The sequence below is a fragment of the Camelus dromedarius genome, chromosome 12, assembly GCF_036321535.1.
Source record: "Camelus dromedarius isolate mCamDro1 chromosome 12, mCamDro1.pat, whole genome shotgun sequence".
NCBI lineage: Eukaryota > Metazoa > Chordata > Mammalia > Artiodactyla > Camelidae > Camelus > Camelus dromedarius.
The window spans coordinates 41,395,492-41,411,055 of record NC_087447.1 but is presented as its reverse complement, the minus strand read 5'-3'; the positions used below and the strand labels follow the sequence as shown (position 1 = coordinate 41,411,055).

At 48.6% G+C, this 15,564-nt stretch overlaps 1 protein-coding gene across 7 annotated transcripts in view; it reads right to left on the bottom strand.

Moving 5' to 3' along the window:
- The window catches only part of IRAG1 (inositol 1,4,5-triphosphate receptor associated 1), a 149,007-nt gene that overhangs the window by 75,673 nt on the left and 57,770 nt on the right, over nt 1-15,564 (bottom strand). The window lies entirely within an intron of this gene.

Sequence of the window (15,564 nt, the reverse complement as noted above, 5' to 3'; positions counted from 1 at the left end):
AGAAAGAGCACAGGCTCCGAAACCAGATACCTGGATTTGACTGCCCGCTCTGCCGCTCACTGTGAATCACGGCTTCACCTCTGAGCCCTGGTTTCCTCATCAAGGGAACAGACATAAGAATCAGGATTCTTCCTCTCAGGATTATTCCAAGGATGAAAAGCAACAGCACTCAGCATGGAGTAGGTCCTCACAGAGGCCACCTGCATGTTGGGCTGCAGCCCAGAAGCTTGGCCAGAGTCCAGAGGGCTCTGCCTGGCCTCTTCCCACCCCTAAACTCCTTGAGGTGTCCTGCCCTAGTTGAGTGGGGATTCGAAGAACCAACAACCAGCCTGGTTCTGCAACCTCAGAGATTCCCTGAAAGAGCTGCTCTGGGGGCAGCAGATGAAAAACCACCAGAGGCAGGAGTCATCCTCAGACCCTGCCCTCAGCCACAGTCAGGGGGCTGCTGGGATCCACACAGGGGAGATGGAGGACTCTGTCATTTACTGAGTACCTACTACATCCTGGGTCTTGTGTGAGGTGCTGTCTGTTGGAGGCCTCAGGAGGAGGAGTCAGAAAGCCCTGCCCCCACCGATGATACCAGCCGCTCTTCCCATCCCACAGAAAGAGCTCCGCGTGGGGAGGCTCAGACCTGGCCATCAGCCACTTCTCTGACAGATGCCCCTGGCCAACACACACCTCTGACTGAGCTCCCCGAGGCAGGCAATAGGTCTGATTTAATCACAGCTACCCAGAAGATTCATCAAAAAATGCTTGTTGACTTGTATTTAAAGAACTGGAGAACTTCAGCTCCGAGGTTAGTCATTATGACCACCATCTTGACTTAGGTCATTCTCTGCAGTGGAAAGGTAGCCCCATACAGCTATGAAACAGTTGGGATGCCCTCTGCTGGCCGGCTCAAGAAATCTCATCTCAAGTAGACTATCCACGAACTGATCCATTCATTCCTTCACCATGAACACTCACACCTACTCTATCAGACTCTGGGCTGGGCGCTGGTGACATAAAGATGATGCAGATGTGGTCTTGGCCCTCAAAGAGCATGCAGTCCACTGGTAGGAGGCAGATGGAAAACAAGATAAGGGGGTAAACACTTTGAAAGTGAGAAGCTGCAGGATCCTAGAAAAGGGTCCCTAACTGTGGAAATTGGGACAGGTGGGATATAGTTATAGGGAAGATTCCACATTAGAAATGATGTTTGGGCTGAGTTACGAACACTGAAATGCTGACTGAATTTCTCTGAACAGAAGAGCTGCAGGCCTAGTGGAGGAGATAAGGCAGGAAGGGGGAAGCCCTACTGGACAGACTTAACCTGGCTCCCGGGAATGAGTGCTGTGTCTCCCAGCTCAAAGGTGAGCTCTGTGATTATTTTCTATCATCTTTACTTGGATTTCTGTAGCAGTGACAACAGTGATGCTGGGCAAAGTATACGGTAGTCAGGTACCATAACAAAAGAGGGGTTTGAGGGTAACAAACGAGTATTTACAAAATCCAGTTCTACCAGCAAAGTTGGCTACACCTCCCAAGAAAACTCTTAAAATGATGTGTAATGTATGTGCAGGTCCAGGCTGTCTTAATAGGTATATGGTTTCCAAAATATGGGAGGTGACAGTTCTACTTTTCTTTTTTTATGTCTTAACCTACATGAAGTGTATTGTGTTCTGCATGCTAGGAGGGATTCAGATAAACTGAGGCATGTTCCAAAAAGGGAAAGCAGGACAAGAACTATGTTAAAAAAAAAAAAAACAAACTAAAGACCTTTAGCCTACAAAGGGGAAGGTGCAGGAAGAAATAAAATCTCTTTGCTGATACTTGAAAGCCATTCATGTAATTCTATTGTCCCCAAAGGGTAGAGTCACGGCCAATGACTGAAATGTCAGATCAATGCAAGGGAAAACTTTCTAGTGGCTGGAACCATCTGAAAATGAAATGGGCTCCTCTTTAAGGTAGTGAGTTCCCCATTCCTGGGAGAGTTTCAGCAAAGGCTGAAGCAAGGGTCATAGGATTCCTAACCCACCTCAGGGGCCTTTTCCGACCCTGGGAGTCCCTGAAATCCCAAATTCTTCCGAGTCACAATAAACCACAGATGTGAAGGTCACACCCCATGGATTCTAGGATCATGGTATTACAAAGTTGCATCAGAAATATCTCTACTTCCTTTCCTTTACCTCCTGCTCCTCAAGAAAGACCTTCAGTCAGTCCCTGGGTCAGAAAGTAAAGTAAAACAGGACTGAGTTAATTCAGACAAGCACTAAGAGGTGTCAGCTGCTGCAGGATAAAGCAGAGTGGAGGCTGGCTGAGGTCCCACACTTGACAGGATGGAACCCTGAGCCCCTTGGGGGTGCTCCGCCTGCCGAGGCCATTCCCACGCTGCTCCAGCCTCGTTGCTTTCTCTCCCATCCATTATTATAAACTCCCTGCTTAAAATAGCAAGGTAAAAGCAGAGGCCCTCCCCCAGGGTGACATCTGGGTTCCGCTGGAGCTCTTGGGCACGTGGACCTCACATCCAACACAGCAAAGTTTAGAATATAATCTCCAGGAAGTGGTGATCTAGAGCCCTGACCCAAAAAAGGAAAAAATATTTAGTAATGTTTGGTCTCCAAGTTGTTCCTTCTTTAACCCATTTTCAGGGCCCTTCTCGCTGCCTCTCCGGCCTGGTCAGTAAAGGGTTAGGTGAGTCATTGCCAAGAGCCTTCAGCTCTTTGGACTCTACTCTTTCTGCCCACAGCCAGTGCTCACATATATAGCTTGCCCATTTTACAAGAAGGAAAACTGAGGTGCAAAGAAGTGAAGCAACTTGACTGGTCCAGTTACCTTTGTATCTGGAGAAAATTATCTAAGCCTCTGCTGGGATAACTATCCAGTCATTCGGATAACCAAAAAGCCCAGAAGTCTCTAAACTATATTTAAATATTTTTATTTGCCCCTGGCTATTCATTAAAGAAAGCCAACTAAGATACTTTTATTCATTTTTATTCATCAGATATGTCTAGGTTGCCTACTGAGTATAAGACTCTATGCTGGGTGCATTTCAGGTGCTATCTTGTTTATTATTTCCATTTTATATATTAAGGCACTAAGGATCAGAGAGGTGCAGCAACTTGCTTGAGATCACACAGCTAATAAGTGGCAGGCCAAGGATTATAACCCAGGCTAGTTGGATTCCAAGGCCCCTCCTCTTTGCCTTCTACTCGGCCTCATCCACCAGGAGTTCTGCTAGAGTGCAGCAGCCGAACCCAACATGGCGACCCTGCTCCACAGAGGAGAGTTGGGGTGCATTCACAGTGGGGATAAAGATAGTGGTGGGGCAGGGGAGAGGAAGTAGCACATTGTCAGGCCAGAGGTCTTATGAGGACAAAAGAGTGGGCCCACCATTAGAGGCTGCACTACCCACGCTGTGTGGGGTGGCAAACATACCCATTTGCCCACCCATCGGTCTATTAGTCCGTGCATTCACCCACTTGCCTTCTGACTCTTCTGTTCTTACAACTGTCCATTAGTTTGCCTGTCTAACCTTTCACCCCAGAGAAGCCCACACTTGTTAGGTGAGCCGCACGGGCTCTACCCGTGCGGGACACCTGCAGACTGTGGGGAGAGGGCAGGACGGGCTTCTTTGTTAGAGCGGCCATACAAACACAGGCATGGCCCTCCGCAACTGATGGAGCACCTCCACCCCACATACCTCGGCCACAGGAGGGAGGCGGGGGGCTTCCTGTGGGGCTGCCTGTGTTCCAGTAGGCATGGTGGCCATCATTAAGAGTTATGATTTTGCAAGACACTTTCCAGAGACCATCCCTTAAGTGCTCTCAGCAACCCTTGAGGTGGGTAACGTAAGTATTGTTAACATTATGATTAGCCCCATTTTACAGATGAGGAAACAGAGGCTCAAAGACCTGCCCAAAGTCACGTCGCTCATGAGTGGCAGTGCTGGAAATCAACCACAGGTCTGTCTGACTCCTCAGCTCCTCGAAGGGCCAAGCTCACTGGCTCATGGGCAGCATTCTTGGCAAGCAGTGGCCTCTTACAATGGCCCCAAGAATGCCTCTCCTAGAGCCTCTTAATCAGTCCAGAGGAGACGAAACCCCTCTCTGAATCCACAGTGTCCGAGGAGCACAGCCTACAAACTGACTGGTTCTCATTTTCTCTCCGTTAATCTTTGGGTGTTGGAAGAGCCAGAGGCCCTTCTGGGAAATAATGGGTTAACCCAGACTCCACTGACCTTTCTGGAATGACTCAGAATTCTCAGAAGGGAGTTTTTTTGTTCTTCCAGTTTTGGATTTTTGCTTTCATTTTAGCAGCACAAAGTATTTGAAAGAGATTAGGTTGCTATTAATACCACTGGTCTATCTCTAGATGAAGAATTCGATGGAGGGGATGGTTTGGGGTGAGTGCACATACATCTCTCTCAGTCCCTCGGCAAATTCAGAGGATGACAGAGAGGCCACTGGAGAATATCCAGTCCTACCCCTGTTTCCAGCCTGCAGGCCCAAACTGGGGCAGGGACTGACCAAAGCCACACCTGTGAGTGAGGAGCATTCAGAGAAGGTCCCAGGACCCCTGCCCCCCAACTCCCACTACCTTCTGGTCTCTTATTTTGAAGGGTTTGCTTTAGTCAATAATAAGCCAATGTGTCCATGATGTGCAAGCAGGCATCCCTTGGCAGCGCCTCCCACCTCCCGTCTTCCCTCCTCCAGTGGTCACTCTCTTGGGCAAATGAAGATATCCCAACTCCCTGTGTTTGCCCCAGGCAGCCCTGGACACACTTGGAAAATCTCCTTGGACATCAGAGATCACCTCAAAATGCTGAGAGGTGCCTCTGTGGGGCCCTGGGCCTGGCCAATGGCAGAACTGGGTCCTGCCCCACAACAAGTGAGCCCAAGTTGGTAGCCCCATCCTGCTTCCTAACCTTGGGACGCTGCGAGAGGGCTTTGGACCTTGGCAGACTGGGTTCTAACTCTCCCTCTGCATCTTTCTTGCTGCATTAGTCTCTTCCTAACCTCAGTTTTCTCATCTGTAAAATGGAGGTAACAATACCTACATTTTTAAACTGTTGTAAGGATTAAATTAGGGAATAGACACAGGGTGCCGGCCCAGAGTATACACTCGATGAGTTCCTTTCCCAGTCTCTGAATCAGGCAGCTGAGTTCTCTGAGTCACGGCATCATCCAAACCCAACCAAGGCCCAGAGGGTCTGGTGTTCATCCTGGGTGGCAGAGTTCCTGGCTTTGTCTCTTACAAATAAGGGTTTGGCCAGGGCTTCTCTCCATACTGACAAATGGATAAAAGACCATCAGAAATGATTGGAACTAAACCCACCAAGGGCCATGCGCTCTGGTGCTGCTGATATTCACTCTGCTGGTGGGCAGTCAGTGACTGTGGCAATGGGTTTAGAGAGGGGACAGCACTGCGGTGCTCTGTGCTGTAGGCATCCTTCCTTAGTGCTGTGGTCAGTCACAGGCCTGTGCTGTGGTCATCCTAGGTCTGTGTTGTGGTCAGTCCTGAGTCTGTCTGGTTCCAAAGCCTCCAACCTTTCTGCCAGCCCTGTGCTGACTCCCAAAGGACAGAGGCTTTAATTCTGTGAGTGAAAGATGAAACCTAGCTTGAGAACTTCATTGAGCAGGTGCCTGGGCTGTACTGGGTAAAGGGGAGAATGAAGGCTTGAAAGGGGCCCAGCTCTCAGCATGTCAGTGGGAGCCCCAGGTTTCCATCCTGAAAGCAGACTTGGATCCAAAGGAGGAGTGGAGAACAGGGTGGGGTATAGAAGGGTGGGAGGAAGAGGCCTTGAGGGCAACAGAGAGGGGAGGACAAGGCACTGGAAGGGACTCCCTCCATGACTTCCCACCCCCAACACAACCCTTCTGGCCCAGGCGCTGGGAGCATACATACAGCTGCAGCCTGGCGGTGCCTCAGCAAGGCCAGCTCCGAGCACTCCCAACACTCCCTGGGGTCTGCACCCTCTGGCCATGCTCTCCAGCCCTCAGGCTCTCTGACAGGCTCTGCTGGCTGGGGATGCCTTCCTCCCGATTCTGAACCCATTCTAGGCCAGAGAGGAAGCCAGCCTTTGCGGAGACCGGTGCCAGGCCACATGCAGGAGGAGAGGCCGGGCTAGCCCCCAGAGAAGGGGCATGTGAGTGGGCACAGTGCTCAGCTGGTAGGGGGTGGGGGCCACACAAGATAGATGGCATGTCTGCAATAGTAACAGACTCCTCACTTCCCACACATCTCCTGCCCCTACACTGCCCTTCCCCTCAGGCAAACACGAGGCCATTCTGTGCTCAATGCCTGGGGAGGGGGTGGAGATGTGTTGGGGGGGGCAGTTGTAGCAGCTGATGTAGAGAAAAGGGATTCTATCTCTGCCTTATATGTGGCCAACTGCTAGTCTAAGGGAAATGGCAAGGGCTGAAGGCACAGAAAAAAGATTTGGGGGAAAACATCCTACAGAAGGGTAAGTCTCCCCCCAACCAAGACTAATAAGAGATCATGGGGTGAGGGAGCGACAGGAGAGCTGGTGTGAAAGCAGTGTGGGTAGGCTCTGGCAAGCCCCTGAGGAAGGGGCCTGTGCCTTGCTTCCCCGGGGAGGTGGAGAAAGATCCTAACTCTGAGAGCAGGGAGGCCTTGGGCCCCACTTCCCAGACAGAACCCAGAGGAGAAGACCCCAAAGAGAAGAAATGGCTACTTGGTATGACTTGACAGATGAGGCCTTCAGACATCCTCACAGGGTTCCTCACATCCCCCAGGGGCGAGGTGGCGGGGCACGTGGTGGAGAACACAGTAATTTCGGCACACCTAGTAGCAGAGAGTTTCCAGACTGAAGGTGCCTGAGAGGGCGGATTCAGAGGTTATCTACTAAGCAAGGACTGACAGAACCACGAGGGACATCTTGTCAGGTGACGGGTACCCTCCTCACCCCAACTCTCTGGCACTCGGTAAGCCCCGTGGATCTTAGATGGCACTCTGGAAGAGCAGAAGGGTTGGAGAAACCCTGAAATGCCTGGGATCCTGGTTCTACACCCCCTGAAAAATGGTCAAGCCAGACCTCCAACCACCCCGCCCTGAACCCCCACCCTCAGTCCCAGCCCCAGCCATGACAGGAAGCAAGCAGAACATCTCCCCAGCTTTCCTTTCCAGCTTGTTCACTTTACCAATTTTCTTTTAAAATTAAGTCCACTTGAAAAAATTTTTTTCTTCTTGGAAATATGTGCAATTGCTTAATCGGAGGCAGTTCAAAGGCACCAGGAACAGCAGAAAAGTATCTGAGCCTCCCACTTAGCTCCCAGGAGAAATCAGTCTTGCCCGGTTCCCTTTGTTCCAGGCCGCCCAGCAGCCTCTTCCCTGAGTCACCCACTCCCCGGTGACATGAGTCATCGTTCTGGGTCAAGGACCACACAGTGTGCCCAGGTCCCCGAGGCTGACCAGGGCACCAAGGGGCCATCAGGGAGGAATGGAGGACCCGGAGCTGCCTCCTAGGTCCTGCAGCTGGCTCTGCCCTCCTCAGGTGTGTGACCTCAGGGAGCCACTGACCCTGTCTGGGGAAGGAGGTGGCTTTCTAGGCCCTTCCATGTGGTACTTTGTGGAAACTTCTCCAGTAGTGTTCTGGTACCTGCTCATACGGGCTCACAGGAGCCAAACGTAAAATTGTCCAGTATTTTGTGAATTTGTTGTTAAACAGAGACATTACTAAAAATTAAATCACAATTAAATTATATTAAAAACAAAGGAAATGAATGCCTGCAATAACCATGTTCTAATTGTTTTACTATATTATACTATTTTCTCTGCTCCTGAGATGATTTGTTTCTAGCGTATTTGTACGCAGGGAGCACTAGCTAATGATGTGCTACTGTGGACCGCTTCCCAACTCCGTGTTCAGTGATGTCGAGTTAGTAGCTTAAACTTAGTCATGATGGGAGGATTTATACCACAGGAATCAGCAAATGTTATGTAGCAAAGTCTCTTTTCCCCAGACTGCCGGCTGTTAAACATATACCAGCACACCACCGAGCCCGTCAGTCCCAGGTTCCCTGCTCCTCGCCTCTGCCAGGGAGCAGAAGGAATGCAGACGACTTGAACATCACCCCAGACAATGGGGCTGTGGCGATGTGATTGCCATCCTGCAACTGCCTGGTAAACGTATTCAAGCTAAAAACCCAGCAGTCATCATGACGCCGCCTCCTCCATCACTTCCCACATTCAGTTAGTCTGCGAGTCCTGTCAATCCTCGTTCAGATGTCCTGAATCACTTCCCGCCTTCCCGTGGCCACCATCCCCGCCGCGGCTCTGTGTGACCTGAGTCACTGCAACAGCTCCATTGGTCTCCTCATCTCTGCTCTGGCCCCTTCCAACCACCCTCCACAAGATGCCAGAGCAGTCTCTCTAAAATACAAATTGGATGGTCCTTCCCTCTCTTCTAATCTTTAAGAACTCCTTTTCCCCCTGAGACCGGTTCTAAGCCACGATTCTGGCCCCTCTCCCTGGCCCCCTCTCTTATCTCAGCCTTCATACACCTTGGGCTACAACCACAATGGATCAACAGCCAACCTTCAACCATGCCCTGCTTTTTTACACTTTTTGCACAATCCCCCTCCTTATGCCTGAGCTGCCTTCCATCCCCGCTTTGATGACCTCCTATTCATCCAGTTCAAATCTTCCTCCTTCATAAACCCATTCCTTCTCTTAGCCCTAGAAAAAAATTACTCCCTTCCTGTATTAGTTTCCTATGGCTGCTGTGACAAATTACTACTAACTTGGTCTCTTAAAAACAACATAGATTATTATCTTACTGTTCAGGGGGTCAGAAGTCCAAAAATCAGTCTCAGTGAGCTACAATCAGTATGAGAAGACTGTGTTCTTTCTGCAGGGTCGAGGGGAGACTCCATCTTCTTGCTTTTCCAGGTTCTAGAGGCAGCCTACATGGCTGAGCTGGTGGCCCTTTCTCCATCTTCAAAGCTAGAAGTGTAGCATCTCTTCTCTTCTCTGACCTCTACTTCTAGTCTCACATTTCCTTCTTGTCTTTGTCCTGTCTCCTTCTTATAAAAAACCCTTAGGATTACACTGGACCCACGCAGATAATGCAGGATGATCTCCAAATCTAAGGCTCCTGAATCTAATCAGATCTGCAAAGGTCCTTTTTCCATTTAAGGTAACATATTCATAGGTTCCAGGGATTAGGACAGAGACATCTTGGCGGGGAGCGGGGGAGGATTATTCACTTTACCACGCTTCTCTGTTCTCCCAGAGCAATTTGCACAGACCTCGACTCAGCTAGAATTAGAGCACCTCAACAGCAGGGACTATACCTTATTTGTATTTTATGACTATTTTAATAAATATTCATATTTTTATGAACCACATCCAGTACAGGGTGAAACACAGAACGGCCACTCACTAAATGTTGGTGGAATTAGTTAATGAATGAAAACATATCACTAATAAGCAGATGAAGAAGGCTTTGCTTTTAACTGGCAACCAGCTTCTGTGGAAAAAAAAAAAAAGGATTCATGCAAAGATGGCAAATTCAAATCCTTCGGGCCAGGCAGGTGACACTCATTATGGGGTGTGGCCGACCACAGAGCACAGGGGCAGTTACTACCCAATTTGGGAGTCATGAAAAAATACTAGTCTTCATTGGCTAGATCTCCCAATTTTTCAAGAAAAGCCAAAGTCCCAGATGTTTAAATATGAAATCCTCCAATTGATAAATGCTAAATCGAATTCAAAAAGTTAGAGAAACACCATGCAGGCCAAATAAACATATCTCTGGTCAAGATTCAGTTTGCAGCTACCCGTTGCCACCTCTGATTTATACCGTGAGAAAAATGTTCCCCAGGGCTTTTTCTGCTACTTCAACTGACTCAAATCAAGTCCAAAAAGTAGTGCCAACTACAAGCACTGAGAAGGCCAGTGAGCTAAGCAGAGACTGGCCTTCCCTAAAGACTGTTGAGTCCCTGTCCCACGTGTTCTCTGAGTGGCTTGTGATTCTACAGGTCTCTCCTTGCTGTCCAGACCCTGGAGTTGCTGCCTGGGGAGACAGCTCTTTGCCTGGCCTCAGATCTCCGTGGGAGGCCAAGCCCTGATCCGTGCAAAAGTATCTCACCAGTCCAGTGGCCCTGCCTCTGGCAACATCATCCAACCAGACCCAGCCCAGGATAGGCAGCAAGCATGAGACGTGGCACAGTAAGAACAACAGGGATTCGGGAGTGACACAAACCAGGTCCCATCAAGCGCTGAAGATCAGTGACCCTTCACAAAGCAATGAACTTCTCTGAGATCAGGCTGTTATTTGTAAAACAGGGTTAAGATACTTCTCTTCAAGTGTTGCTTTGAGATTTAAATAAAACAGGCGTGTAAAGTATCCCGCACATAGTAAATACTTAAGAACCGTTCCTTTACCTCTGAGAAAGAGAAGATTGACCACACAAGTCACCTGTGCCTCATGCAACAGAGGACTTGACTCACAACCTAGGCACCTTCCCTTCCATGCTCTCAAGGGCTCTGTTTTCTGGTCTTCCAGCCCACACAGCAGATTAAAAGCAGCCAGAAGGGAAAACTGACTGCAAGGAAAGAAGCAGCCAGCCACACTTAAAAGAGCAAATACAAGCACTCAGCCCGGCACAGACCCTGGGGCCATTCTGTCAGGGCCTGTCTCCTTAGACACCTTTCCCATTCCCTGCACTCAGCTCTGCTGGACGGCTGGCACGTTCACGGTGAGCATGAATGAAGCAGAGCTCCCATGCTGGCTCCCTGGGAAAGACTGGAGAACAAGTTCCATTTTAGAACATTTCCATCCAAAGCGGTTAAAAGGCAGAAAGGTTTGACTTTTAGACATGTCATTTTTGTTCACAATATACTAACTGGGAGAAAAAACAGGTGGTACAATTCTACTTTCATTTAAAAATCATACCTGGGGGGAGCGTATAGCTCAGTGGTAAAGTGTGTGCTTAGCATGCCCGAGATCCTGGGTTCAATTCCCGGTACCTCCATTAAAAACAAAAAAACAAACAAACAAACCTAATTACCTTCCCCCTCCCCAAAAAAGAGTATGTCCTTCATTTTAAAAAAAGGAAAAAACCTTCTGCTTAAAAAAATTGTATTTATTTTTGTGTATATATTTTTAATGTGAAATATAGGTAGATAGATATATGACTCTACCTATCCATGGGGTTGGGGACAAGTCAAGAAGGCTAAAACCCAAAGGCTAAAAGTGGTTATCTTCAAGTGGAATTATGAATAAACTTAATCTAACATCTTTTAAATATTAATATCTATATTTTTCCTTTTTTTTCCTACAAGGAGCCTGACTTACTTGTATAATAAATGATGAAATTATTAAAAGAAAGAAAAAGAGATAGTTCCTTTGGTGTCCTGAAAGTTAAAGGGAACTGCCAGGATCAGCACACTATCACTTTGGGAACTGTGTTCCAAATAAAAATAAAATTTCTTCCTTGACTCAGCAACACCCCGTCTCCAAACAAAAACCAAACCAAAAAAAAAAAAAAAAAAAAAAGAATGTCTAATTCCCAATGTACCTCTGTTTGCCATTCCTTTGCGACCCTTCCTCCCCCTCTCCCCTCCCAGCTTTGCTCTGGCAAGTGACATCAGGGTCCAGGTGTAGGAACTGGCTTGGGAAAGTCAGAAGGAAAAGACGGTCTGTATGGTGCTCACCTAAATCATTCATTCATTCAAGAAACGCCTGTGAGTGCCTGCTCAGGGTCAGGTCAGGTGCTGTGCTGGGCACAGGGGCTCCAAGTGTGTCCTTTGAGGCTGCCTCCCCACAAAGCCTTCCCTGACCTCTCCCGGATGCTGCGTGCTCTCTGGTCTGAGATAGCACCGTGCAGCTGCCCCCATCTGCCATGCATCGGTTTCCTGTACATTAACCGCATCTGCCAAGCCTGAGGGCAGAGAGCTTCCATCTGTGTCCCGGCTGTGAGCACATAGCTAGCATGGGTCCAGAGCTCAGTGCCTGGTGGGTCGTCCTTTTGAAAGCAAGGACTCTAGGAATCAAATCTTGCTTTTCATCTGGTCTTACTACACACACAGCACAGTATGTATGTATGTATGTATGTATGTATGAATGATAGATAGATAGATAGATAGATAGATAGATAGATAGATAGATAGATAGATAGATATTAGCTTTTGAACCCTCTCAGCTCCATGAGGAAGGTATTACATCTCCATTTTGCAGATGAGGAAACTGAGTCTCAGAGGGGGAAAGTGATTTGCTATGGGTCACACAGTCAGGAAACAGAGTCAGGACTAAACCCGGGGTCTCCTGTCCAAAAATGGGGTCTTCTTTCTCAAGAGCAGAGTCCTTCCTGTTCTCTAGACTCAGCAGAGATGGAACAAGAGTTTTGGGAGAGGTTTCCAGACGTAGGATCTGGATTGTTGCAGGTCACAGCCCTACCTCAGGGCCAACAAGGGCAACCATAGCTGAGGCACAGAACTGAAAGTCCTTCTCACAGCATCCCCCAGGGGCCATAGGAAGCAGCTGCATCATCTAAGCAGACAGAGAGAGAGCTCTTCCCTGCTGGGATGCAGTGCCCAGCTCCAGTCCCACCCCCTGTTTGTCTCCACTCTGGGAATCCCAGGTCTCAGAAGCTGTGGAAATAGCCCAATAACCTGGGCCGGGCTGCAAGGCAGAGTCAGGCCAGATGTGTGCTTCGGGAGGCCAAAGAAAGGGCCACAACGGGTTGGTGACAGGGGCCTTCTGGGTGAGTGGAGAGCAGACTGTGACATCAGCAGCCTCTGTGGGGATGAGTTCCTCCACCCCTTAGGACTCAGGCTCCCCATCTCTACAGCACAGGGTCAGGCTAAGTTGTCAGCCTGTGCCCCACTCTATGCCCCACGAGTTCAGGGTCCAAGGTGCCTACTGAGAGCAGTCATATAACCAGTGGTGAGGAGTCTACCTGGCAACCCCAAGGCTGGAGGTAGCCTGTGGACAACTTCCCCCATTACAGCGAGTGGTTCAAGGGTTAGCATGTGACCAACTAGAGCCAACAAGACACAGTAAGACTTTGCTGGGCATCCTGGGAACAAGATTCTTACTCTTAAGTGCAGACGTTGAATATAAGAGGGTGGAACAGAAGCCTAGCTGTGACAGTAAAGAAGAACTTGTCCAAGAATGGAATCAGTGTGAAAGAAAACACAGCAAAGAGCCGGAAAGAAACTAGGTTCTGAGACTATCATCTAAGGCCCTGATCAAGCCATGCCTGATATCCCTGGCCTTTTATGTTTCAAGAACCAATGAATACCTCTTTTTGCTTAAACTGGCTTATGTTGGCTTTTTTGGCTCCTGCAATAAAGAGTTCCAACTGGGACAAGCTGCTTAGCCTTTGTAAAGCTGGCTGTACAGGGTCTTTCTCAGCAACAAAGGTTTCTCTCCCCTCACTGCTCTGTGGCCTACATGAGAGTTTGATCTGGAAAACTCAGATCTGTAGCAAATGCACTTACCCTAAGTTGTTTTCTAACTAAACTTATCACCATGGCCCTTTCCTCAGAACCTGCTCCTCATTCTGCTTTCCCTGCCCCCATTGATGAGCTCGGCATCCTCCCACAACCCTCAGCCCAAATTTCTGAATCCCCTACCCCCATGAAGTGTGTCTCCTGCCTTCCCCGTACTACGCACACACTCATTTAAACTCAGGCTCCAGAGGCAATACTAGATTTGAGCAGCCTGCATGTTCCAGCCTAAAAGACAGCACAGTGACCATAAAAACATGTTTGTTGAGTCAAACTTCAACCTTCAAATGATTTTCAAATATCGTTGACTCCTGCAATGACCACCAGAAACTCACGCCACCTACTTCTCAGCTCAGATTCAGACAGGATCTGACTGCTACTCCTCCCAAGGAGAGCAACCCCCGAGACCCTAGCAATGGGAGGCCACCCTCTACCCTGGACCTCAGCCCCACAGTTTGGGGTGAGGACTCCAGTTTGCAGGATAAGGAGGAAGCTCACACCTCGCCCACCAAGGCCTGTGGAGGGGACAGAAGCAGTTATAGATCTTGGTTGGGGTCTTTTTTTCACCAAGGGAATCTGAATTGAACCACATTTGCAATTTGGTCAACTCCAAAGATGCTCCCTGGACAGAGGCTGTGGCCACAAGAAACCATGTGCTAAAATAAAATGGAGCAATTCCCCTAGGGTCCAGATCTATGCAAATAGCTGCAGGAGTTGAGTCTTTAGCACAACTTGAAAACAGACTATGGTAAACAGTGACGTGAAACGTGTGGGAGGCTGGGGGTGGGGAGAGCGAAAGCAGGAGCTTGGGAATGGCTGTCCCAACAGCAAACCCTGGTGGCCTGAGGCACAGGGATTTCAGCATCCTGCTTCTCGAACAGGCAAGAGCAACAGCGGCTGCTAAGTGATATGAGACAGGAAGTGACCATAGAGGGTTTCTCTCCAGGGAAGTTGTCATCTTTCCACTATGGAAAGATGGGGAGTGCATGGAAACAATTCCGAGGCATCAGCAGAAGGGAACCCGTATTCATTGCACCAGGTGCTCTACCTGGCTTTTCACATCCTTTATCTTATTCAGTCCTTACAACAGCCCTGCATGGCATTATCATTCCCATTTTACAGATGAGAAAACTGAAGCTCAGAAAGGCTAAATAATTAGCTCCAGACATTACAATTACCAAGCACAGTAAATAGGGTTTGAGTTCAGGGTAGTATGGCTCCAAGCCCCAGGTTCTGTTCCACATACCATGATGAGGCTTCTAGGGCAATACAGAACCCAGCAGCAGGGGTGGCACAAAAGAAACACAGACACAGGACCAGGAGAGGTTTTTCTGGCTAAGGATTCACCGAGTCCTCACGGAGAAAGCATCTTCAACATCAGATTCACCTATGTTCTGTCTGTTAAACTGCAGCTTGTTATACATATGATATCTCTTCTTCAGTTAACTGTTTGGTAAACAGTATAGAGTTCAATCCAAGGTTTAAGCTGAGTCATTCTTAAGAAGCTTCTGGAAATGCTGGAGCTTCTGGAAATTTCTCATCTGCACTTCTAGGTGAAAGAGGGTGGTAACCAGAAAATGGACCCCCCGGGAAGGCTGGTTCTCTAATGAAGTAATCCATCTTCCAAGTGGAAGTGGTCTTCCTAAAACATAGCTTTGGTTATATATCTCCTTTGATTAAAATCATTTCAGGGGTTTTCCATGCACTGATCCCCAATCTGAGAATGCTTACCAGAATCACCTGAGGTGTTTGATAAAATGCATATTTCCAGACCCATCTCAGCTTACTGAACCAAAATATCTGGGAATGGGGCCCAGTAATCTGGTTGGCTAAGTCCCTCAGAGGAGTCTGATGCAGCATATCTGGAAACCAGAGCTGGAGAACCCCTGGTCCATAAGGAAGTACAGTTTCACCGGCCAGACTTTCTACTCTGAGCTTACTCACCTCTCCTGTTTCTTCTCCGGCCTCTACCATCAAAGTAGATGGTACTATCCATACTCCAACCACACCCACAGCCCCAGTTTCCAGAATATTCCATGTGCTTTCAAACCTCTGTGCTACTATTTCTGCCTCGAGGGCCCACATTTGGCATCTGTCTCCATGGAA